The sequence below is a fragment of the Ranitomeya imitator genome, chromosome 2 (assembly GCF_032444005.1).
Source record: "Ranitomeya imitator isolate aRanImi1 chromosome 2, aRanImi1.pri, whole genome shotgun sequence".
Lineage (NCBI taxonomy): Eukaryota > Metazoa > Chordata > Amphibia > Anura > Dendrobatidae > Ranitomeya > Ranitomeya imitator.
In genome coordinates this window covers 420,172,598-420,199,992 of record NC_091283.1, presented here as the reverse complement: position 1 = coordinate 420,199,992, position 27,395 = coordinate 420,172,598, and the positions used below count along the sequence as shown (strand labels likewise).

Sequence of the window (27,395 nt, the reverse complement as noted above, 5' to 3'; positions counted from 1 at the left end):
AAAAAAAAAGACAATCCCCCTACCATGTGGTCTGCTGCTGTTCCAGCAGCAGACTGAAGACGGCGCCATTTTTCTCTGCCTTAGATAAGTCCAGAGCCCATTGTGACACGTGAGAGTTCCGGAGTCAATGGCTGAAGGCCCCATTGTGACAGCAGCAGGTGAAGGTTCCGTGCACAGATTCTATCTACTTCAGGCAGGCAGCAGCAGCGCACCCAGTTGGTCAAAAGCATTAGAATACTACTCACACAGTACAAGACAAAATAGACAAGACTAGCACATTCAAGATCATCACAGACACCATTTTTCCTTCTTTATTGAAATACATATCATACACCACATAATTAAAAGTCAGTGGTCCACAAGAGGGAGCCAATGTTTTACAAAGGAATTTGTGCATGCGGTCACAAATGTAGTATGTATGGCCGAACTACTCGTAGGATACTTCAATTTAAACACTTCATGCTGACAGACAGCAGGCAGGGGCCTAATTTTGTAGATGGCACAATATATTAGCAACACTGTTACAAAGGCCTCATTCGGGCCTACATCTTAACACACCTGTTGCAACCAGCAAAGATTGCTTGATTGATTGATTGATTGATTAATTGCATATTGGATGCAATCCAATGCTGAACATGCACAGGTGAAAGCAAGGCACAGGAAATGTTGCAAACGGTCCAGTGAAATTGAGCAAATTGCTACATTTGCCACCTGAAACGTGCTTCTTTGACCCTGAAAAGAATTCTCAGAAAGTGTTAAATGACAACTTGCTGGGCTGATTTCAATTCAATCTGTTTTTGGAAACCGGATCAGAGAAGGGGTGCACTGTTCCCGGAGATACTGCAATAACGGGTCAATGCGTGGAGTGGACAGAGCAAGCTCCATTTCCAGCTCCCTGTTCTAAAAATCCATTTAATATATGGTCCCCAAATAGGGGACGTATCAGATATTAAACTGATAAGAACAGATTTTTTTTTTTTTTTTTTTTTTTTCTCCCTCAGATGGGGAATTTCACGGTCTAGAAATCCAAAACCGAAGAAACATACCCAAACAGCTGTGTCAAAATTGAAACACAAAAAGCCGTTCCCATCATCATCGGAAAAATCTTTCTTTTTTCAAAATACATATTTACATAACAAAAGAACAAATCAAGAAGTATTAACAAAATATCTCCACTTTTTAACCTTCCAAATTCCTTCCGCATCCACCTCCCCCTTCCTTTTCTTATCCCACAAAAAACAAACATATATCTTCCCCAAAATCACCTTCACGGTATTTCTAACCTCAATATTCTTCCTCTTGAACACATGCACATTTCTCACATCCCATAACACTTCCTTTATACATGCAAGCATTAACCACAACACTCTCTCCTTCACTCCATCACACAACCCTAAACCAAACATGAACAACTCAAAGGATAAAAAATTCACACCACACAGTTCTTTGCACAAAGGACCCATTCTTCCAATCACATCTCTAGCATACTGACAATTCCAGAACACATGTATTACACTTTCACACCCACCACAACCTTCTCTCGGACACCTCTCACTCCTCACTAAACCCCTATTTCTCTGAAACTCTCTTACTGGTAACACTCCATGCAATGACTGCCACACAATCTCACTCTGTCTGTTTGTCATACCATCCATCCGTACTTTCTTCCACACCTTTTGTACATCAGCTCCTCTAACCATATTGATATCACACTCTATCTCTCTACACTCAATCATTCTATACACAGCCTTCTTCTTTTCCACTAGTCTTACATCCACATCACACAACTCATACTTCACCAAAAACTTATAAACCCACACATACCATACAGGAACCTCAAAAGCAACCGTACACCTCAAATCCCTTTCTCTCCATTTTAACTTAAACAGATACGCTCCAAATAAATACCTACACATAGATGAAAATTTCCCATCCGCCCTTATCACTTTCAGCACATACACAACAATATTCACACCAAAAAAAACTTCCAAATTTGGAAAACCCAACCCACCTTTCTCCAATCTCTTCACCAAAATTTCTCTCCTAGCCCTCTCCATCTTTGAATTCCATAAAAACACAAACAGAATCCTATTCAAACTCCTCACACACATATACCCTGGTGGAAACACTACTGCTACATACAAAAAAATCGGCAACACCACACTCTTTATAACTAAGATCTTTCCAAAAAACGTAAGGTTTCTCAACCTCCAAAAACACAGCTTCCGCTCAACCTTCTCTTTCGCATCATTCCAACTTTCCTTCCCATCCAACTTCTCTGAAAACTTCACACCCAATATTTTAATAGGCCCATTAACCACATTCACTCCAACATCCCTACTTAAAACACCATTTCCAAATACCTTACACTCACTCTTTTCCCAATTAACCTTAAATGCAGACGCACCACAAAAAAAGGACACTAATAACTTCACCCGCCTCACCGAACATTCTGAATCGCACAATACACACACATCATCCATATAACCACTAACTTTCCACTCTCTACCCCCTCCTCCTGGCACTTGCACGCCCCTAACCACCTTATCTTTCCTCAGCATACACAACAAAGGCTCAATTGCACAAATAAAGGCCACAGGTGACAAAGGACACCCTTGACGAACCCCTGAAAAGACATTCACTCTCCTTCCCACATAACCATTCATCAAAACACAACTGTAAATATCCTTATATAAACTCCTCACTCTCCCAACAAAATCAGCTGGAAAACCCATTCTTAGCAACACACTAAACAAAAACCCATGCGATAATCTATCATACGCCTTCTCAAAATCTAAACTCAACAAAAACGCACTCTTCTTTCGCCCCATACAGTCCCATAGACAATCTCTTAGCATACACACACAATCATGTATACGCCTCCCAGGTACCGCACAACACTGTTCATCCCCAATCACACTCTCTATCACATCACGCATCCTATTCGCCATTAATTTTGCATAGATTTTATAATCACAGTTTAATAACGTTATCGGCCTCCAATTCCTCAAACTCTTCAAATCCCCCTTTTTAGGTATCAACACAACCATTCCCGCACGCATACTCTCAGCCACCTCCATATTTAACCACATATACTTACACACCTCCACAAAGTCATTACCAATCACATCCCACATCACTCGATAAAACTCTACTGGGAGACCATCCTCCCCTGGCGTCTTATTTAGCGCCATACTATTCATCACCTTCCACACCTCATCACTAGTCACCTCACACATCACACTCTCCCTTTCCGTCTCAGACAACTTACTTTCTAACATATTTAACACATCACTCTCCAAACCCTCATCCCTCCACTTCACTGCATACAACTCCTCATAGAACTTAGCCACCTCTTCACACATATCCTCACCACTCACTTCTCTTCCATCCTCCCCATTCAGCACACTCATACTCTGTTTCTTCCCAAACACCTTTTTAAAGAAAAAACGTGAACATTTCTCATCATGTTCCATTTTGTCAATTTTTGCTCTAAAAACTATACTCCTCCCTTTCTCTAACAAAAAGTCATTAATTTCCTTTTTCACCTGTAATATCTCTTCTTCCACTTCCATTCCTCCTTCCCTCAACTTATACAATACACTCAAACGTGCATTCAATTTAACAAAATTCTCTCTTTTAATAGCTGCACACTTATACCCTAAACTTTTAAAGAATATTTTTGTTTGTCTCTTCACCCAATCCCACCAAACACAAACATTCCCAAAACCATTTTTACGCTTACACCACCCTTCATACCGTCTTGCATACTCCTTTCTCACCTCTTCACTCTCTAACAACTTCACATTTAACTTCCACAACCCTTTCCCAAACACTCCACCAACCTTTATATCCACCTCACACTTCATACACACATGATCAGAAAACAAAACATTTTCTTGCTTATAATCAACAGCAGTTATATTTTTTGAAATAAAGCAATAATCCAACCTAGATTGCACCCTTCCACTCTCAGAAAAAAAAGTATTCAACACAGGACTCACACTACACACACGCTGCATATCACCCAGATCAAAGTCACTCACTAACTCCAACAAAGCCTTCCCTGACACATCCACATTCACTTTCCCCACATCACAATTCATATCCCCCACAACCACTACAGGCATCCTCCCTGGAACAAAAAGCTTAACTTTTTCAAATAAAGCTTTACGCTCATTCTTATCAACCGGCGCATAAATATTAATAACACAAAACTTTACATTCCTATACTCAAAATTAGCCAAAATACACCTCCCTACCTCAATCACCAGATAATCATTCAAAACCACCTCTCTCCCTTTAACCAATATTCCCACCCCATCATTCTTATTACATGCACTCCCTGACCACACAGACGCACCATAAGACCATTCATCCCCTTTCACACCATCCACTACCCCACACTCTTGTAAACAAAAAATAGATGCATTTTGCATAGCTAAAAACTCAAAAATTGCAGCTCTCCTAACTTTACTTTTAAAGACTCTAACATTTTGTGAAATTATGGTAAACCCCATATTTACAAAATCCACACTTCAACTAACTACACAGAAAATAAAAGCCTTTGGCCTAAGCCAAAGCTCACAAGAGAAAAAAACAACACATTTAGTGCAGTATATGGCAACACTATCCAGCATCACCACTATCCTCCTCCACCATCTGAATTGAACAACAAGTGTCTGACCCACTGATCTCACCACCCTCAGTCCTCCTTCTTGCAGGGCCAATCTTTCTCTGAGGAGTACTACTCTCCACCTCCTCATCATCTCCATCATCCTCCCGCCGACTCTTTTTTGCAGCTCTATCGTCATCTGACTCAAACTCCTCAATATGTTCGGGATTAGACAAATGCTCAGGGCTATCCACCTCCGAAATTTGCGCATCGCTCTCCGCGGCGTCCATTGCCTCACTAAAAGTCATTATTTCAGGCAACTGCCCCTGCACTTCCATTTCAGGAAGATGCGCCTCCACCTCTGCAGCTGCCCTCCAAAACTCCTTCTCTTCCCTCCTCCACTCTTTTTCCTTCTTTTTCTTCTTCTTTTCCTCCTTTTTCTCATCTTTCTCTGCCCTAGAACATGGCCTCAGACTCACACTCTCTGAATCTGGAGGGGGCATGGCTCTACTCGCACTCCGCCTCCTTCTCTCTTCCTCCTCCCTCTCAATCCTTGCAACTTCTTTTACAATTCTTGCCCTTTCCCTCCTGGCCAACTCTTCCTCCATTTGCTCTTTGTCGGACCGCCTAGGTGCACTATTGGGACAGTCTTTATACATATGTGTACTACTCCCACAGACATCACAGGTTTTAGGCGAAGGACATTGGTTAGCAGCATGCCCCTCTTTCCTGCAATTTCGGCAACACTGTCCTTTAGTACACTCTGTCTGTACATGTCCGAAACAAAAACATTTTCTACAGAAACGAGGCTGTCCTGGGTACGTCAAAAAGCCTCTGTGACCTGCCACAGAGAAATTTGCAGGAGGGTGCCTGAAACCACCCACACTATCAGGGTCCCTCTTCAATTTAACACGAAACGTATATTTACAGTTGAAGATGCCCAAGATATTCACCTGCCGTTCTCCTAACTTTACATACTCACAATATTGCGAGAGAAAGCTCTGCAACAAAGCCGGGTCCGTGAAGGGGTTATACACAGTCACAGTTACCTCTTTTTCTTGTAACCCAAACAGTGGTATCCAGCCAACTCCTTCCAGAAGAGGATCCTCAGCATTAGCCCGTAGCCACTCAAACACATTCAGGCAAACGTTTTGGTCCACAAAAGTCACGTCGTAATTACCTTGACGAGGAAATTCGTTGCAACTGAAGATCTCCGTACGCTTTGCTCCAGCCTTTTCCTCGATGAGATCCCGGATGATGAATACCACGTTGTTCTTGGCTCCATTGCTCGGGTCCACGGTCAACCGGATGGTGTTCTTGACAAAATTCATAGCGATGGACCGTCGGTATATTCTACCACAGCAGAAAGAAGAAAACTTCCCACGAGGGACGTCACTCGGACACGGCCTATAGCCGGGGGATCACAACCGGATGCAAGGGGACTAAGCCGACTCCCCAATAGCAGCAGGGGGGTGAAGTCCCACCAGAGGTGAGACGATCCCCCCAGGCCAAGGAGCCGGGTACCCCAAGCACCTCTCAGCCAAGACCAGGGCAATAAACCCTGATCTTAGCCAAAAGGCCGAGAAGCGATAGCCTGAAATGGTTTGCCACTCCGGACGCCCCATGGCCTGCAACCAAGACCCACTGTGGAGAGAGGCCAAAAGATGATTGCCCAGGGGAAGACATTTTTTTCTAAACTCTGGATGCCTTCTCAAATGGCAGTTCTGGTGTGTGTGGGGGTGTGTGGGGGGTGTGTGGGGGTGTGTTCAAGTTGGGCCCAACGCGTTTTTGAAATCTGCTTAACTCCGCCTAATCTGCATAACTCCGCCCATTTGAACACACCCTCCATCCCTTTTGCGCTAAAGAGTGCAACTATTAGTGCAGGTCTACAAATTGCCCCTTTACAAAAAAAACAAAAAACAACAGCATCTCAATTCGCAGACACGGTGTTTAGGGCTCTTGGCCCTCGTCAGTGCGAAGCAAGAGAACTGATTTGGCTAAGTGAGAGGCACTGGACTGGGGTCTAAGGGGTAACGTTCCTCCTGATGGATGGAGAGTGACATACCAGCTGACTTGTCAAGGTAAAGAGGGCTATTCAAGAAACGGGCAGAGCGAGTGTGTAATTCAAACACCAGACGGGCTAGCAGTTGTCTTGCCTGCTGCCCTGAAGCTGGGCACAGACAGACAATCCCCCTACCATGTGGTCTGCTGCTGCTCCAGCAGCAGACTGAAGACGGCGCCATTTTTCTCTGCCTTAGATAGGTCCAGAGCCCATTGTGACACGTGAGAGTTCCGGAGTCAATGGCTGAAGGCCCCATTGTGACAGCAGCAGCAGGTGAAGGTTCCGTGCACAGATTCTATCTACTGCAGGCAGGCAGGCAGGCAGGCAGGCAGGCAGCAGCAGCGCACCTAGTTGGTCAAAAGCATTAGAATACTACTCACACAGTACAAGACAAAATAGACAAGACTAGCACATTCAAGATCATCCATCACAGACACCATTTTTCCTTCTTTATTGAAATACATATCATACACCACATAATTAAAAGTCAGTAGTGGTCCACAAGAGGGAGCCAATGTTTTACAAAGGAATTTGTGCATGCGGTCACAAATGTAGTATGTATGGCCGAACTACTTGTAGGATACTTCAATTTAAACACTTCATGCTGACAGACAGCAGGCAGGGGCCTAATTTTGTAGATGGCACAATATATTAGCAACACTGTTACAAAGGCCTCATTCGGGCCTACATCTTAACACACCTGTTGCAACCAGCAAAGATTGCTTGATTGATTGCTTGATTGCTTGATTGATTGCATATTGGATGCAATCCAATGCTGAACATGCACAGGTGAAAGCAAGGCACAGGAAATGTTGCAAACGGTCCAGTGAAATTGAGCAAATTGCTACATTTGCCACCTGAAACGTGCTTCTTTGACCCTGAAAAGAATTCTCAGAAAGTGTTAAATGACAACTTGCTGGGCTGATTTCAATTCAATCTGTTTTTGGAAACCGGATCAGAGAAGGGGTGCACTGTTCCCGGAGATACTGCAATAACGGGTCAATGCGTGGAGTGGACAGAGCAAGCTCCATTTTCAGCTCCCTGTTCTAAAAATCCATTTAATATATGGTCCCCAAATAGGGGACGTATCAGATATTAAACTGATAAGAACAGATCACTTTTCAAATTAGCTTTATTTAAATCAGACATACATCATAAATTTCAAACAAATCAAAGACTTGAATAAAATATGACATAAAAACAAATACAAATCTGATTTTAAAACGGTAAAAAAACATATAAAACAGTACAATACATATGCATATAAAACTGTGTTCTTTTCTTTTGCTGAGACACATTTACAATTCTTTCAGATTTTTAAAACCATTGTTGTTAAAATAATCCAAGTACAATAAAAATTCACACTTGAATAAAACATGGCTTAAAACAAAATCTGATTAAAAATACAATTAAGAACACGAATTAAAACAATTAATATGCATATAATTTACATATGTAAATACATGTTCCAAATTTGTAAACACCATAACTTTTTTGCTTCTTTAACTCCCATTTTTTTACAATCTCGCAGGTAGTATGTATACATCTCACATAGTGCCAACCCAATGCAGTCATTTACAGAAATAAAATCACGCTTAAACAGGAATATATTTCGTACTTTCCATAGGGATTCTTTAAAACAATTGATCATTAGCCATGCCACTCGTGCTTGTTTCATGGTAGGGCAGTTAATGATACCATAAATAACTGTGTCGCAGGTTAGGGATTGTATCCCACATATCCATTTTAATAGGGTGCCCACTGTTTGCCAGAGCTCCTGAGCATAGGAACATTCCCAAAATAAGTGGAAGACTGACTCGTCTGGCGCACACCTGTCTCTAGGGCATCTGGCACTGGCAACCAAACCCCTATGGTGCTGGAAGGCCCTTGTTGGGAGGCATTGATGGACTACCTGCCAAGCCAGATCCTTTTGGGAATTACTAAGGGCTGGACAGGCAACATTATTCCATACTATCCTGCTTTTGGAAATGGAAAAATTGGACACGTCCTGCATCTCTTCATGACCCTTGCAAATAATTGTCAGTTTCCGCTGGTCAAGAAGAAACTGACGGTCAACGTGAGCTAAATCATACTCAGAAATTGTGCTTTCCAGGACTCTGTATTGTTCGGGAGGTGATAGGAGAAAAGGAGAGTTAGCGTTCATGCTGAAATCTAGCTTCCTGAAAGTGAATCCTGTTGCATACCTCAGGAAACACGAGAAAGCCCCAACATTGTACAAATTTTTATAACAAAATACAAAAAACTTTATAAAAATGAACAGTTTTAGGTTGGGAAACGCCTTACCACCATTCTTTTTACTTTTACAAACCACCTCCCTCCTTAATTTTTCCATATTGGACCCCCAAAGAAAGTAAAACATGGGTTTCATAAGCTTTTTTAGGTAAAAGGAGTTTGGAGGGAAGACCATGGCGGCATACAAAATGATGGGAAGCAATATCATCTTGATCACCAGGATCTTACCCTCCATTGACATTTTGCGGATTTGCCACAGGGAAATCTTTTGGTGCAATTTATTAAGTACCAGGTCCCAGTTTTCCTTACCATCATTTGCCTGATTGAACAAGATGCCTAGAATCTTAATTCCAACTGATTGTGTTGGGACCCGGGGGAGGTCTGATTCCCATTGGCCCATTATAAAACAGTCACATTTATTTATGTTTAGCTTAAAACCAGAACCCGCACTAAAAATTCCCGTGATTAAAATTGCTCTATTAATGGATGCAGAGCTGGTGCCATACACTGATACATCATCCATATAACCCAGAGCCTTAACTTGCTGCCCACCCCCACCTGGAATAAAAATCCCTCTGATCACTTTGTCCTGACGCAGCAGGCACAACAGTGGCTCAATAGAACAGACGAATAAAAGTGGGGACATGGGACAGCCTTGTTTTACTCCAGAATGGAGTGCCACCTCTTTAGTTAAAAACCCATTAATTAAAACCTGTGCAAATGACTGTTTGTATAAAAGCGATATTTTCTGGATAAAAGACATAGGGAACCCCATCCTTTCTAAAACTTTAAAAAGATAAAAGTGGGAGACCCTATCAAAGGCCTTCATAAAATCCAAGGATAAAATCGCTAATGGTTGTATTCTCTCCTTCTGGTACCAGATCAGATCCCGAATTAAATTAAGGTGCTCCCAGATTGATCTCCCGGGGACCCCACATACCTGATCAGGATGGATCACATTTTTTATAACAACCTTTAGACGACCAGAAATAATTTTTGCAAGGATTTTATAATCAGTATTTAATAGTGAAATGGGCCTCCAATTTTCCAGTTTTGTTCTATCGCCTTTTTTAAAAATGAGGGTGATCATGCTTTTACGCCATGAGTACGGTAAAGAGTCGGCCATAAAAGCTTCACTAACCACTTGTAAAAAATCAGTTTTAATAGTATCCCAAAAACAAATATAAAATTCAATAGGGAGGCCGTCTGATCCAGGAGCCTTGCCATTAGCAAAACTCTTTAGGGCCGCTTCAACTTCAGTTGTTAAAACATTGTTTTCTAAAAACTCCTGGTCCTCCTTATTTAAAAACTGGGATAAAACATTAAGATTTCCTAAAAGCATGGTCTCATCAATATTTTTAATGCTAAAAAGATCATTATAAAAATTAAAAGTTTTCTCTAAAATGCACCCAATGGAGGTCTCTCCTTCCAATTCCACAATCATTTGTTTTTTGTCATTCACTTTTTTAAAGAAAAACCTCGAGCATGACTCACCCTCTTCCAAGTATTTTACACGGGCACTAAAGATGACCTCTTTACCTTTTTGGTCCAGGAATTTGTGGATTTCAGTCTGGATTTTGGCCATCTCGCCATCCACACCAGGCACTCCCCATTCCTTAAGCCTATGGAGAGTTTGCAACCTGACATTAAAATCTCTAAAACATTTTCTTTTTTCCCGTGCCTTTCTTTTGCCAACTTTGATAAAAAAACACTTTAATATGGGTTTTAACACACTCCCACCATCCCAGCATACTCTGTTTTGGGTGTTTCCGCCCCCTCCAAGATTTATATTTGGCTATAAAGTCTGCCCTTACCAACTCGTCTTCTAAAAGGAGAGTATTAAGTTTCCACATACCTTTCCCTACATTTGCATCCCCAGGAACCTGCAGGTTGGTATGTAGCAATGCATGATCAGAAAAGATGTTTTCCATTAGCCCTGCGTTACTGGATTTAAAAACATCATTAGAACAAAAAATAAAATCAATGCGAGAAGACAGCCCTCTACCCTTCCACGTATATCCTGGGTCAGAAGGGTGGGACTTCCTCCATGTATCTAGTAATTTAAGATCTGTCACTAGGTGTTTTAACAGACTAGATGTTTTGTCTGTTCTACCAGCCCCATCACCACCACTCCGCCCCTCTCCCAGCATGACACAATTAAAATCCCCTCCCACTATTATTGGAGATGGACCTGTTAAAAACAAAGATATGTCATTAAAAAGGGAGGCACGTTCATTTTTCTCGGGGGATGCATAAATATTCATAAGACGACAGGTAAAACCATTTAAAACAACGTGGGCTAATAAGGCACGGCCTGGAATAATTTCAGTGACAGATAAGATATTTACATTTTGGCCTTTGAATAAAATCCCAACCCCAGCAGCTTTATTTTCATTTGACCCTGACCAGACAGAGGGTCCTGCTGTCCAGTCTTTAATTAGGTTGGAATATGAAAGTCCATGATCAATACCGCATTCCTGCAGGAAAAAGACCTCAAAACTCAAAGTCATTATCCATGTAAACAAAGCAGCCCTCCTAGTGGGGCTCTTTAAACTTCTCACATTCAGTGAGGCAATGTGGATGTCTGCCATGTTAAGTCTTTTTATGATGATTCTTGGCTCTCAGCATCAGACTCGATAATCTGTGATACGGCAGGTGATAAAGATGCCACAGTCACTAAACTGGCAGTATCCTCGGAGTCCGTATATTCCTCTATTACATTAGTCCTTTCTGGGCTGAGGAGAGGTGGAGCAACAGCCAGAAAGATTTTACGAGATGACTCAGGTGGGCCTCCCTCCTCCCGAGTCTCCTCACGGCTCCTCTTACCACAGATGCTGAGATCCATCTGGTCCGCAGGGTTCTTTCCAGGCTCTGCAGCTGGTGGAATGTCCATAACCCCGTCAGGGCCTCCGACAGATGTATCCCCAAGAACAGGGTGACGAGCAGGTCCGGCACCAGGATCACCAGTTGACTCATGGCCTCCATCCTTTGGACAAACATCAGGACATCCCTCTGGATTGGCATCTGGTTGGGCCTCTGGACAGGTTTCAGGACAGACATCCGATCCACCGTCAGCATGGTCATCAGCAGGGACCTCCGGATGGACATCAGGAATGGCACCAACCGCTCTGGATACACGCCTCTTTTTTTGATCTTTCTCAGATCTCCTCTGAGGAAGTGCCCCCTCTCCGCCAGGCGGAACCTGGACACCTGCAGAAGTAGGCACGGGTACCGCTACGGCTGTGAGAGCCGAGTCATTAGACTTGGGTACCGTCCGAGCTTCAACTGAGTCAGACCGCTTTAGACCCGCAGTGATGTCCGCAAAGCTCACACCGGTGACCACTGAGCCTGCCCTGCTTGCATCAGCTGGGGCCCCTGTGGAACTAGCCGCAGACGCCCCATAGCCACCACGAGACCTTGTCCGCATAGGACAATTGCTGAACAGGTGATCAGCCCGTCCGCAACTACTGCAGGTCTTTTCGTTTGTGCAGTCCTTTGAGGCATGACCCCATTTACCACAGTTGTGGCACTGACTCATCCGCTCATTTTTACAGTCACTTTGCAAGTGACCAAGGTCGCCACACTTTCGGCATCTGAGCGGCTGTCCGTTGTAAAACAGATAGCCGTGGTCTCTCCCCAGCACCACTGTGGAGGGGGGGTGCATAAGGCCTTCTACACCCCCAGGGTCAGCTCTAAAGCGTACCATAAAGCGCCGTTTCCCGTTCCAGAAACCGCTTCTCCCTTTGACGTTCCCCGTGTACCTTACAGACGTGCAGTATCTGTTCAGGTAGAGCTCAATATCCTCTCGGGACACATGAGGGTTGAACATATGTACTACGAGGGGTACGTCAAGCTCGCCATACAGAGCCGTGAAGACCACTCCATCCAACAGCTTGCTGAAACGCTCGCCCTTAACTCGCTCATAGAAGTTTTGGCAAACAATCTTAGTTGCCAGCGTTAGGACATACGAGTTCTGCCCCTTCTCCTGCAGGCAGTAAACGTCACTCTCCTTCACGCCCAGTAGATTCCTTAGAACCTGTAAGTAGAACTCTCGGGGGTTGTCGTACCCGACATGGTTTTCTGGAACCTCGATTTTAATCGAGTTCCTTATCTGGCCGGCGCCAGACAAGAATTGCCATTCGCATGGCATCGCAGCAGTTTTGGCTAAGGCTTGCCGTGAAGACGGGCTCGGCCTTTCGCCGGGGGATCGCAACTCGTTGCCTGGGGACTAATCCAGCTCCCTAATAGCAGCAGGGGGGTGAAGTCCCACCATAAGTGAGACAATCCCCCCAGGCCAAGGAGCCGGGTACCCCAGGCACCTTCCAGTCAAGACCAAGGCAGCAACTATATGGTCACTACACTTGATCTTAGCCAAAAGGCCGAGAAGCGATAGCCTGAAATGGTTTGCCACTCCGGACGCCCCATGGCCTACAACCAGGACCCACTGTGGAGAGAGCCCAAAAGATGATTGCCCAGGGGAAGACATTTTTTTTCTAAACTCTGGATACCTTCTCAAATGGCAGTTCTGGTGTGTGTGGGGGTGTGTGGGGGGTGTGTGGGGGTGTGTGGGGGTGTGTTCAAGTTGGGCCCGTTTTTAAAAAATCTGCCTAACTCCGCCTAATCTGCATAACTCCGCCTGATCTGCATAACTCCGCCCATCTGAACACACCCTCCATCCCTTTGGCGCTCCAGAGTGCAACTATTAGTGCAAGTCTGCAAATTGCCCCTTTAAAAAAAAGACAATCCCCCTACCATGTGGTCTGCTGCTGTTCCAGCAGCAGACTGAAGACGGCGCCATTTTTCTCTGCCTTAGATAGGTCCAGAGCCCATTGTGACACGTGAGAGTTCCGGAGTCAATGGCTGAAGGCCCCATTGTGACAGCAGCAGCAGGTGAAGGTTCCGTGCACAGATTCTATCTACTGCAGGCAGGCAGGCAGGCAGGCAGGCAGCAGCAGCGCACCTAGTTGGTCAAAAGCATTAGAATACTACTCACACAGTACAAGACAAAATAGACAAGACTAGCACATTCAAGATCATCCATCACAGACACCATTTTTCCTTCTTTATTGAAATACATATCATACACCACATAATTAAAAGTCAGTAGTGGTCCACAAGAGGGAGCCAATGTTTTACAAAGGAATTTGTGCATGCGGTCACAAATGTAGTATGTATGGCCGAACTACTCGTAGGATACTTCAATTTAAACACTTCATGCTGACAGACAGCAGGCAGGGGCCTAATTTTGTAGATGGCACAATATATTAGCAACACTGTTACAAAGGCCTCATTCGGGCCTACATCTTAACATACCTGTTGCAACCAGCAAAGATTGCTTGATTGATTGCTTGATTGCTTGATTGATTGCATATTGGATGCAATCCAATGCTGAACATGCACAGGTGAAAGCAAGGCACAGGAAATGTTGCAAACGGTCCAGTGAAATTGAGCAAATTGCTACATTTGCCACCTGAAACGTGCTTCTTTGACCCTGAAAAGAATTCTCAGAAAGTGTTAAATGACAACTTGCTGGGCTGATTTCAATTCAATCTGTTTTTGGAAACCGGATCAGAGAAGGGGTGCACTGTTCCCGGAGATACTGCAATAACGGGTCAATGCGTGGAGTGGACAGAGCAAGCTCCATTTCCAGCTCCCTGTTCTAAAAATCCATTTAATATATGGTCCCCAAATAGGGGACGTATCAGATATTAAACTGATAAGAACAGATTTTTTTTTTTTTTTTTTTTTTTTACCAAATCAGATAGGCAGAGCACAATGCTCGATCAAATCCGCTTAAAAAAGCTTCAAATGATACTCAGCCTTCATCATGCATGGTATATATACAAAATAAAAACACAAATACACCAACAAGGCACTAATTAAATTTCACAAGAAACCTCCACTTCTTGAATTTCCAGACCCCTTCAGCATCAATAAAACTTCCTCGTTTCTGGTCCCACAGGTAAATCACATACATACGTGACAGAATCAAACTCAAACATTCATTAACAGACATCTTCTTCCTTTTAAAAACTAACAAATTCCTCGCATCCCATATACTTTCAATTACACATACAACCAACAGCCATAAAATCCTATCCTTCACCCTACTACATGCACCCATTCCAAACATAGCAAGCTTCCAATTAAGATACGATACACCAGCCAATTCCTTACAAAGACCACCTATACCTTTCCATACAGCATACGCAAAATCACAGTCCCAAACCAGATGTCTAACATGCTCTCTCGCACCACATCCATCCCTCGGACACACCTCGGATTTAATTAAATCCCTCCTCTTTTGCACATCCCTAACAGGCAAAATATCATGCCACATCATCCAAACAATATCTCTCTGTCTATTCGTCACACCTTGTATACTTAATTTCTTCCACATCTCTGGCACCTCTTCACCTCTCAATCCATTAATATCACATGCAATCTCACGCTCACGCACCATCCTAACAACTTTCCCTTTTTGTCTAAAATCATTCATACTAACAGACAACAAATCATACTTTCTAACAAATTTCTCGACACAAGCATACCACATCGGACACTTAAAAGCAACTGGCACACTTGCATCCATTTTCACCCACTTCAAACCATACAACATCCATCCGGCTGAATACTTCATCATATAAGCACACTTATTACCTTTCCCAAAACATACTACAAACATTTTCACATAACTAATCCCCAAAAAGAACTCAACACTCAAAAAATTCAAGCCACCATTCACACATAACTTATACACAGACTCCCGCTTCAATTTCTCCATGCGACTTCCCCAGAGAAAATTAAAAATCAATTTCTCAGTTTTCCTCATTTTCACAAACGCAGTAGGATACACATTCCCAACAAATAACAAAATAGGAAAAATAACCGCCTTAATAATCAAGACCTTCCCAGTTAAAGTCAATTCTCTTAACCTCCAAAAATTCAATTTACGCACCACTCTCTCCCCACACTCATCCCAACTTTCATTTCCCTTCAAGTCATCATTGAACTTAATCCCAAGCACCTTCATTGGACCATCCTCACATTTCACACCATCCATCCTAACATTCCTATCACCAAAACATTTAAAAGAACTCTTAGCCCAATTAACCTTAAAGGCTGACACACTACAAAACAGACTTAATATCAACCTTGCCCTACTCATTGCAGCCATACTCTCATTCACTATCATCACATCATCCATATAACCCAAAATCCTAACATCCCTCCCACCACTCCCAGGAATCAACACACCTCTCATAACCTTATCCTTCCTAACCATACACATCAACACCTCAATCACGCTAATAAACAAAATAGGGGACATAGGGCACCCCTGACGTACTCCAGACTTAATTCTCACTTTATCACTCAAACACCCATTCACCAAAAATTCACTCGTCACATTACTATACAAACTCCTAACACAGCTCACAAAATTCCTCGAATAGCCCATCTTAGCCAACACATGAAACATAAAACTATGCGACACACGGTCAAAGGCTTTCTCAAAATCAACTGACAAAACCAGACATTTCTGTTTACGACTCATACAATCTCCAATCACATCACGCAGCAAAACCAAATTCTCAGTCATACTTCTCCCCGGCACCGAACACACTTGATCTTCATCCACCACACCACCAACCACTTCCCTCATTCGATTAGCCAACAACTTACTAAAAACCTTGTAATCAGCGTTTAAAAGCGTGATAGGCCTCCAATTGCCCAGATCCTTCCTATCACCTTTCTTATAGACCAGAACCACCACTCCTTCTCTCATTGAATCACTCAACACATTCTCCCTAAACATATACTGACACACTTCCACTAAGTCGACCCCAATCGTATCCCATTCTTTCACATACAATTCCACAGGCAAACCATCTTTTCCCGGAGTTTTATTCTTACTAGCAGACATAACCACTTTTTTAACTTCATCCAAAACAATTTCATCATCCAATATTCCACACTCATCCTCTCCCAATCGGCCATTTAAACACCCCAACACATCCTTCAGCATCTGATCATCAAACCATTTTTCCCCATACAACTCCTTATAGAACAGCACAACCTCATCCATCACATCTTTACCACTTACACACACACCTTCACCATTCACCACCTCATGCATATCCATTTTCTTACCAAGCACTTTTTTGAAAAAAAACCTTGTACATTTCTCATTTTTTTCCAAATGTTCAATTTTAGAACGAAAAATTATTTCTTTACCTTTTACTTCAATAAATTTCTTAATTTCATCTTTCACCTGACACATCAAATCATCCACATCCACTCCAATTATCCTCAACTTTCGTAACCACTCCAATCTGACACTTAACTCATTAAATTTTGCCCTATTCATAGCAGCATTCCGCCTACCCCACTTTTTAAAGAAAATACCAATCTCACACTTCAACCAATCCCACCACTCAAGCACATTCACGAAATCACTTTTTTTACTCCTCCATCTTACATACATCCTTTTAAAGTCACGCATAATTCTTTTATCTTCCAACAAACGCACATTAAGCTTCCACACACCTCCACCATACACAAAATCACACTTACCTTCCAACCGTGCTCTCAAATACACATGATCAGAAAAAGGGACATCTTCCTGCTGGAAATCCCAACAAACAATATTTGGAGAGAAAAAAATACGGTCTATTCTAGACTCTATACCACCCCTGTCAGCCTTATAGGTCGCAGGAGGCTTACCAAGGATAACCTCCGCAGCATCCTGAAAAGAAAAATCTGATACAAGACTCTTGAGTCTTTTACCTGTAATATCCATCTTATCCCCCTCCGTCACACAATTAAAATCTCCAACAAAAATTACTGGCATTTTCCCAGATAAAAAATAACTCAGTTTCTCAAAAATCTCCAGCCTCTCCCCCTTATCTACCGGTGCATACATGTTAACCACCCTCACCCTCCAACCCTTACAATTGAGCTCACATATTACACACCTTCCTGCTTCCACCACGGTGTAACTCTCCACCTTAACCCCTCTACCATTCACCAAAACTCCCACCCCAGAATTTTTATTACCTACCGACCCAGACCACACACTCTGACCCAAAGGCCAAACGTTGTCACTTAAGGGATCAGAAATCCCACATTCCTGAATGCAATACACATCCGCATTCAGATTGCTCAGATAGTCCAATATTGCCACTCTCCTAGGCACAGACTTAATTTGCCTTACATTCAGTGACAATACGCTGAGAGAATGTAGAGACACCATTTGTCAATTTGGGGACCCAAAGTGCGACAACATAACCACTTATGCATTATCCTAGCCCTTCTGGAGGCAGGGCGCTTGATGTGCAGAAGTCGAGAATCGCACCTTCCCCTAAAAAAGAGTCACCTTGGGGAACAGATGCAGTAGGGTACACCCGAGCTGGACTCATACTGGAGTCACTCAATGGAGAAAAAGATAGCTCCACTTTTTTTTTCTTCTTAGAAGAACCTCCCTCCTCATCAGAGCTACTGTCTTTCCGCCGAAAGTCAAAGTCCCCCTGACCTCCCTCCATCTCAGGGTCTGACACCTCCGCACCCCAATCAACACCTGGTGTTTTTGACAAATCAATCTCCTCTTCCCCTTGCAATGTGACTGCCATGCCAAGCATTTCAGGATCAAAATCCCCCACCAGGGATACCTCCATACCTCCTTCTCCAGTTACAGTCTCAGTATCGCTGTCGTCTGAGGCAACAGAGACAGCCTTCTGTACCAAAGGCTCAGGCGCCAACTCCATATTTCCTCGTTCGTTTACACGAACCTGTTCAGGAAAACAAACCTGTGCCTCCTCTTCATCCAGGAAGGCCGCAGTGGACAGTGGTGCAGACGCTGATGTACCTGCTCGAGCCGGAGACTGTGCTCTCCTCCTCCCCGCTGCAGCTGCATAGGAACCTGGACGTGACTTACAGTCTCTGAAAGAGTGCCCCTTCTCTCCACAGAGGTTGCAGACAATGGTGTTTTTACACTCAGAGGAGAGATGACCCTCCTCATTGCATTTCCTGCATATAACATCTATTTTACAGGCTTCTTGTGTATGCCCGTACCTCCTGCAATGCCGGCAAAACATTGGTGCATTAGGGAAGAAAAGATAACCTCTCTCCCGACCAATTGAAAAATTTAAAGGAGGATAGTGGATACCCCCTGGCTCATCAGGGCTCTCACGAAACGTGACCATTAGCCGGTATTTTCCAGACCATATATCCTCCTCATTCATAACTTTAACGCCAGCTTTACAGATGTAACAATGCCTTCTTAAAAAGGCATAAATCAATTCCAGCTGTACATGGGGATTGTACATGAAAATTGTCAGAGGTATCTCCTTAGCAGCATACAAAATGACAAAGGTCAGCCCATCCAGATATGAATGCTCCAGATTCCTTTTCAGGGATTCATACAAATTATTACATGCCGCCATGGAAGTCAAAACAAGATTATACTTGCGCTTGAACTGCTGCAGGCACAGAATCTCCTCCTTCCTCACGTTGAGAACTTCGAACAGGACCTTCCACACCACAAAGCTGAGATTGACGATATCTTCTTTTCCTTCCTCCACATCGATTTGGATTCCAAATTTCACACGAGCCTCACCGGGCCCTGCGTAACGTAAACGTCCCATGATCGCTGGTCGTGTCCTCTGGTCAACTCCCTAAAGCAGCATGTGGCTTAAGCCGTAAAACGGCGATGCCACAAGGCCAAGAGTCAACGCTCAGACAGCCATCCGACAGACCCACTACAGATCGTGCCAAAAGGCCGAGAAGCGATAGCCTGAAATGGTTTGCCACTCCGGACGCCCCATGGCCTACAACCAGGACCCACTGTGGAGAGAGCCCAAAAGATGATTGCCCAGGGGAAGACATTTTTTTTCTAAACTCTGGATACCTTCTCAAATGGCAGTTCTGGTGTGTGTGGGGGTGTGTGGGGGGTGTGTGGGGGTGTGTGGGGGTGTGTTCAAGTTGGGCCCAACGCGTTTTTAAAAAATCTGCCTAACTCCGCCTAATCTGCATAACTCCGCCTGATCTGCATAACTCCGCCCATCTGAACACACCCTCCATCCCTTTGGCGCTCCAGAGTGCAACTATTAGTGCAAGTCTGCAAATTGCCCCTTTAAAAAAAAGACAATCCCCCTACCATGTGGTCTGCTGCTGTTCCAGCAGCAGACTGAAGACGGCGCCATTTTTCTCTGCCTTAGATAGGTCCAGAGCCCATTGTGACACGTGAGAGTTCCGGAGTCAATGGCTGAAGGCCCCATTGTGACAGCAGCAGCAGGTGAAGGTTCCGTGCACAGATTCTATCTACTGCAGGCAGGCAGGCAGGCAGGCAGGCAGGCAGCAGCAGCGCACCTAGTTGGTCAAAAGCATTAGAATACTACTCACACAGTACAAGACAAAATAGACAAGACTAGCACATTCAAGATCATCCATCACAGACACCATTTTTCCTTCTTTATTGAAATACATATCATACACCACATAATTAAAAGTCAGTAGTGGTCCACAAGAGGGAGCCAATGTTTTACAAAGGAATTTGTGCATGCGGTCACAAATGTAGTATGTATGGCCGAACTACTCGTAGGATACTTCAATTTAAACACTTCATGCTGACAGACAGCAGGCAGGGGCCTAATTTTGTAGATGGCACAATATATTAGCAACACTGTTACAAAGGCCTCATTCGGGCCTACATCTTAACACACCTGTTGCAACCAGCAAAGATTGCTTGATTGATTGCTTGATTGCTTGATTGATTGCATATTGGATGCAATCCAATGCTGAACATGCACAGGTGAAAGCAAGGCACAGGAAATGTTGCAAACGGTCCAGTGAAATTGAGCAAATTGCTACATTTGCCACCTGAAACGTGCTTCTTTGACCCTGAAAAGAATTCTCAGAAAGTGTTAAATGACAACTTGCTGGGCTGATTTCAATTCAATCTGTTTTTGGAAACCGGATCAGAGAAGGGGTGCACTGTTCCCGGAGATACTGCAATAACGGGTCAATGCGTGGAGTGGACAGAGCAAGCTCCATTTCCAGCTCCCTGTTCTAAAAATCCATTTAATATATGGTCCCCAAATAGGGGACGTATCAGATATTAAACTGATAAGAACAGATTTTTTTTTTTTTTTTTTTTTCTTTTTCCTCAGATAAAAGATCCTTATATACAAGCGTAATACTTAATCATTTCACGTATTGTGACTCACAAGGATCAATTAATCATCATGCGGAAAAACCTCAAAAACAAAACCAAAACCTAATAAAACAAGTGAGGGTACTTACATCAGCTGTTGCCATCTTGAAAAAACCAAAAACGTTCAGCATCTTCTTCTCCCAACCGATCCTTATCCCACAGATAACACAAAAAAACTCTGGATAAAAAAATCTTTTTAGCTTCTTCAGGAGTAATAATAACAGTCTTAAAAATAAGTAAGTTCCTCACATCCCATAAAACTTCTTTAAAAACCGCACACAGTATCCAAGTTATTCGCTCATTAGAGGGTCCATTAAAATTTCGTCCCAAAAAAGCTTGCTCAAAATCAAAGCCATTAAACCCGCACAGTGTAGAAAAAAAACGCTTTAAACGCATAAAAATTTCTTTTGCAAAAAAACATTCCCAAAAAACATGGCAAATATTTTCATTTCCTCCACATCCTTCTCTTGGGCACCGCTCCGTCACTTTAATCCCCCTTCCACACAAAAAAGACTTTGTAGGTAAAACACGATGCAATGAGAGCCACACAATGTCCTTTTGCCTATTAGTAACTCCAGGTACACAAAAAAATTCCCATACTTCCAGCGACTGCGCAGAAGTGCAATATGGCACATCACTTAAAACTTCTTTGTCTCTCAAATGCTGCATAATCCTCTTTTTATCAGGCTTGCCTAAAGGGCCCAAATTATTCTGATCATAAAAAGACCTCAAAAACACATAAAATGAAGGTAATATCTGTGACACTGGTCTCCTCAGGTCTTTTTCACACCAGCCCCATTTGACAAACATCCAACCTGCAAAATATCTGCACATGTCAGCTGTCCGGTTATTACACTGTAAAATCTTAAAAACTGTTAAAAAATACTGTAAACGAATAAAAGTCTCAATATTGGGGAAGTCATATCCTCCAAGGCCTTTTTTACTCATGACAACCGTCCTCCTTATCTTCTCCATCTTGGATCCCCAAAAGAAAACAAAAAGCTTCCTTGTCATCCTCCTAATCCACAAAACTCCAGGGGGAAAAATCACTGTGGTGTATAGTAGCAATGGAAGTACAACGGACTTGATTATTAAAATTTTCCCTTTTAAAGACAGTCTCCTCAGCTTCCAAAAATTCAACTTTGTCTCCACTCTTTCATCCAATTTTTTGTAGCTCGCCTTTCCTCTCAGATCCTTCTCAAAAATCATCCCCAATATTTCCACACATTCTGTTTCCCGGATTCCATCCACCACCACATCTTCTTGTCTTCCAAAATTGCATAGCTGGCACTTGTTCCAGTTTATACTCATCCCTGATATACTACAAAAAATTCTAAGGTGCAAGTTATTCCTTCTCAAATCCACTTGAGAACTACAGACAAAGGCCACGTCGTCCATGTAGCCTAAGGACTTCACATTCTTCCCATTTCCACCAGGCACAAAGGCTCCACTCACATGTTTGTCCTTCTGTACATACTTCAGCAGAGGCTCAATCATACAAATAAAAATCAATGGGGAGAGAGGACAACCCTGCCTAACCCCCGAATGGATACCAAACCCAGGGCTCACATGACCATTCACCAGAATCTGACTACTTGCCCCAGTGTACAGTCCTTTAATTACTCTCAATATTTTCTTAGGAACCCCCAGCCTCTCAAGTACTAAAAACATGTAACGATGCGAGATCTTGTCATAGGCCTTCTCAAAGTCCACTGACTCTACAAACAATGCCTGCTTATTTAGATTAGCATAAAAAATCAGATCTCTCAACAAAATTAAATTATCTGAGATTTTACGTCCAGGAACTGCACAGACCTGATAGTCACCCACCATAAAACCAATTACTTCACTCAACCGTTTAGCAACTATTTTTGCAATTATTTTGTAATCAACATTCAACAAAGAAATCGGCCGCCAATTCTTAATATCTCGTCTATCCCCCTTCTTGTGTATCAGAGTTACCACCCCTTTACACATAGAGGGAGACAAGATCCCAGTATCAAAAACATATTGCACAACCCGAAAAAATTCTTTACATAGAATGTGCCAATACACCATGTAAAACTCGACAGGCAGCCCATCTCCCCCTGGAGTTTTCCCTTTTGCCATACCATCCATCGCACATTTGACTTCCTCCACCTTAACATCATCAGATAAAAAACCAGCATTGCATTCAGGAATGTCATTACTTAGAACCCTGCAATAATCCACCATCTCTTCTTGTGTGGCTCTACTATCATTATTGAAAAGATTTTTATAAAAGTCACAGATCTGTTCCATCATTTCAGTACCCTCCACCTCACTCCCATCAGGCGTTAAAACAGATTTAAAAAAACCTTTTGAAGAAAAAACTTTTTTAAAAAAATACCGTGTGCATTTTTCATCTTCCTCCATATGCTTAATTTTAGCATTATACACAATAGCTCTGCCCTTCTCCAATAATGACTTCCTATGTTCCTCTTTCAGCCTACATATTTCCTCCTCCACCTCCATCCCTGCTTTCTTAAATTTATACAATACATTCAACCTACTCAACATCTTGGCTTCTCTTTCCTTCCTTTCACGCACTTTCTGATAGCAAATATGCTTAAAAAAAACAGCAAACCTTTCCTTTGCCCAGTCCCACCACTCCAGAATATTCTTAAAGCCATTTTGTTTTGCCACACAATCTCCAAACAATTTTTTAAAGCCCTCAGTCACTTCCTCATCCTCCAGTAAGCTTATATTTAGCTTCCATACTCCTCTACCAAAACTCACTGAATCCGTGACGCTCACCTCTGTTATGACCATCTTATGATCAGAGAAACTCCTCCTCACATGTTCACACTGGACCACCTTCATTCCCTCGGACACAAAAACATAATCCAAACGGGACTGCCACCGCCCACTATCCGCTACATATGTGAAACGTTCATCAGCGTTCACCATAAGTCCCGCGTCAGTAAAATGCAAATCCTTCACAATCTCATTTATCATATTGGAAGTAACATCCAACTTGACGTCTGAAGAGCTCTCACGATCCTTGACATTCCTAATACAGTTAAAATCCCCGGCCACCACTGTAAAATCTCGCCCCGGCATTAAAAACTTAAGAGTTTCTAAAAAGGTTACACGTGCCCGCCTCTCACTTGGAGCATACACATTAAAAACTCTTATCCTGTGTCCCAGGAACTCCAGGACTAAAACCATGCATCTGCCAGGAACTAAAACTTTACACTCTATGACATTAAAATAACTATTTTTAAGTAAAATTCCAATCCCCTCATTCTTATTATCAGCGCAAACAGACCAAAAAGCTTTTCCCACTGCCCACTCCTCCTCACAAGGTGCTGACTTTATTGCACATTCCTGCAAACAAATGACATCAGCCTTCACAGACCTCAGCTCATCCAATACTGCTGCTCTTCTTACTACTGACCCAATTCCTCTCACATTACATGATGCAACTATTACACTCATCAGCACAAAAAGGTGCAGTACACTTAGACACGCCATCATAATAACCTATGATTGTCCTTGACTACCCAGCACCTTTCTCTGCAATACCAAACCAACGTCAGGCGATTCTGCACCAGAATCCCTGTTAACATGCAAATCAGCAGGTGTCCCAGAATTCCCCAGGGCACCTACATCTCCCTCTTCCCATTTGCATTTTTTACTGGAGGAAGACTCCACATCATCCCACTCAGACACTTCTTCCATATCTGAACACTCCTCACTAGAATCTCCTCTTTGTCCAGGTGTAATTGTGTGGTCATCATCTGAATCTTCCTCCCCCTGGCATTCCATCTCATCTGCATTAGAAACAGGGTCAGGACAATCACCCCCATCATTGAAGCTATTCAAAACTTCCCCAAATATTGTCTCAGTCACACTATCACTCCCAACCTTCTGAGAAGCCACCGAAGACCCTTTTTGTGCTCCACCCTGACTCCTTCTTGACTTTTTATTCCCCACCACCTGCCAGTCTTCCTCTTTAGCCTTACTACCACTCCCATCCTCCTCCAAACCTTTCACCACATTCTCAACAATCACACTGGGAGTCAGAGTCTGAGTTTTAACCCCCTCAGCTTTGTTAACCTCACTCCCGCCTGGTTTCCCCTCAGACTTATTCATACTGCCCCTATAAACCCCTTTTGCACGTGTAAACTCCCGACCAACTCCCACCACATCAGCAAAGGATCTGTCCGTCTTCCAGAGCACACATTTCTTGGCAAAGTGGCCCTCCCTTCCACATAAATCACAAACCTTCTTTGCAGCACATTCATTCACTTTATGTCCTGTCCTACCACAATTTTTACACACCTCCCCCTCCTGAGGACAACAACTCCGCTCATGTCCATACTTGTTACAGTTCCTGCAAAATTCAAGCTGCCCCTCATAAAAACAAAAACCTCTCTCCCCACCAATTGAGAAAAAAGCAGGAATTGACTTTACTCCTTCCGCCATATTGCTTCCAATCTTAAAACGCACCAAAAATTTTCTCTTCCCATTTAGATATCCATACTTGTTAACCATTCTGTACAAAAATCTTACTTCTTCACAGTATCTGTCCAGAAAAGTACGCACCGTACTATCCGACACTTTGGGGTTATACATGTGTACAATAACCACTTTAAAATTTCTCATAAACAGTGGGTCCACCTCAATCTTCTCCAAAATCGGCTTACTCTTCTCTCTTTTCCATTCTTCCAAAGTCATATAAAACTCCTGGCACAGACCCTCAGAAGAAAAGGTAACATCATAAATTCCCTTCCTTGGAAACTCTTGTAGCGCTAATACATTTTTTACCTGTGCACAAGGTAGAGGCTTCAGTAACTCCATCACGATGTCATCCAATCCAATCTTCTCCAGAAACTCCTTCTTCACGACCAACCGAACCGTGTCCTCGACACCACGAGACACTGATGAATCCATGGTAGCAGGTTCTCCAATAACGGCCAACCCACGATCGCAACCCAAATCACGACCCGGGGCCCCCTTACAGGGACCCCGATCACAACCCCCTCAACCAGACCAGCAAAGGTTTCCCAAAGCTGATCTTAGCCAAAAGGCCGAGAAGCGATAGCCTGAAATGGTTTGCCACTCCGGACGCCCCATGGCCTACAACCAGGACCCACTGTGGAGAGAGCCCAAAAGATGATTGCCCAGGGGAAGACATTTTTTTTCTAAACTCTGGATACCTTCTCAAATGGCAGTTCTGGTGTGTGTGGGGGTGTGTGGGGGGGGTGTGGGGGTGTGTGGGGGTGTGTTCAAGTTGGGCCCAACGCGTTTTTAAAAAATCTGCCTAACTCCGCCTAATCTGCATAACTCCGCCTGATCTGCATAACTCCGCCCATCTGAACACACCCTCCATCCCTTTGGCGCTCCAGAGTGCAACTATTAGTGCAAGTCTGCAAATTGCCCCTTTAAAAAAAAGACAATCCCCCTACCATGTGGTCTGCTGCTGTTCCAGCAGCAGACTGAAGACGGCGCCATTTTTCTCTGCCTTAGATAGGTCCAGAGCCCATTGTGACACGTGAGAGTTCCGGAGTCAATGGCTGAAGGCCCCATTGTGACAGCAGCAGCAGGTGAAGGTTCCGTGCACAGATTCTATCTACTGCAGGCAGGCAGGCAGGCAGGCAGGCAGCAGCAGCGCACCTAGTTGGTCAAAAGCATTAGAATACTACTCACACAGTACAAGACAAAATAGACAAGACTAGCACATTCAAGATCATCCATCACAGACACCATTTTTCCTTCTTTATTGAAATACATATCATACACCACATAATTAAAAGTCAGTAGTGGTCCACAAGAGGGAGCCAATGTTTTACAAAGGAATTTGTGCATGCGGTCACAAATGTAGTATGTATGGCCGAACTACTCGTAGGATACTTCAATTTAAACACTTCATGCTGACAGACAGCAGGCAGGGGCCTAATTTTGTAGATGGCACAATATATTAGCAACACTGTTACAAAGGCCTCATTCGGGCCTACATCTTAACACACCTGTTGCAACCAGCAAAGATTGCTTGATTGATTGCTTGATTGCTTGATTGATTGCATATTGGATGCAATCCAATGCTGAACATGCACAGGTGAAAGCAAGGCACAGGAAATGTTGCAAACGGTCCAGTGAAATTGAGCAAATTGCTACATTTGCCACCTGAAACGTGCTTCTTTGACCCTGAAAAGAATTCTCAGAAAGTGTTAAATGACAACTTGCTGGGCTGATTTCAATTCAATCTGTTTTTGGAAACCGGATCAGAG

At 43.2% G+C, this 27,395-nt stretch overlaps 2 non-coding genes and 2 pseudogenes across 2 annotated transcripts; all 4 read right to left on the bottom strand.

Annotated features, from left to right (window-relative positions):
- Positions 1 to 815: 815 nt before the first annotated feature.
- LOC138668137 (U2 spliceosomal RNA) lies at positions 816 to 1,037 on the bottom strand (annotated as a pseudogene).
- A 6,601-nt stretch (positions 1,038 to 7,638) lies between these two features.
- LOC138668068 (U2 spliceosomal RNA) lies at positions 7,639 to 7,811 on the bottom strand (annotated as a pseudogene).
- Positions 7,812 to 14,504: 6,693 nt separating this feature from the next.
- Positions 14,505 to 14,693, bottom strand: LOC138668096 (U2 spliceosomal RNA). Its single transcript, XR_011319079.1, has one exon. It is a non-coding gene; the product is annotated as a U2 spliceosomal RNA (small nuclear RNA).
- A 6,218-nt stretch (positions 14,694 to 20,911) lies between these two features.
- On the bottom strand, positions 20,912 to 21,106 carry LOC138668070 (U2 spliceosomal RNA). The gene has a single exon (XR_011319066.1). It is a non-coding gene; the product is annotated as a U2 spliceosomal RNA (small nuclear RNA).
- Between the last annotated feature and the right edge of the window lie 6,289 nt (positions 21,107 to 27,395).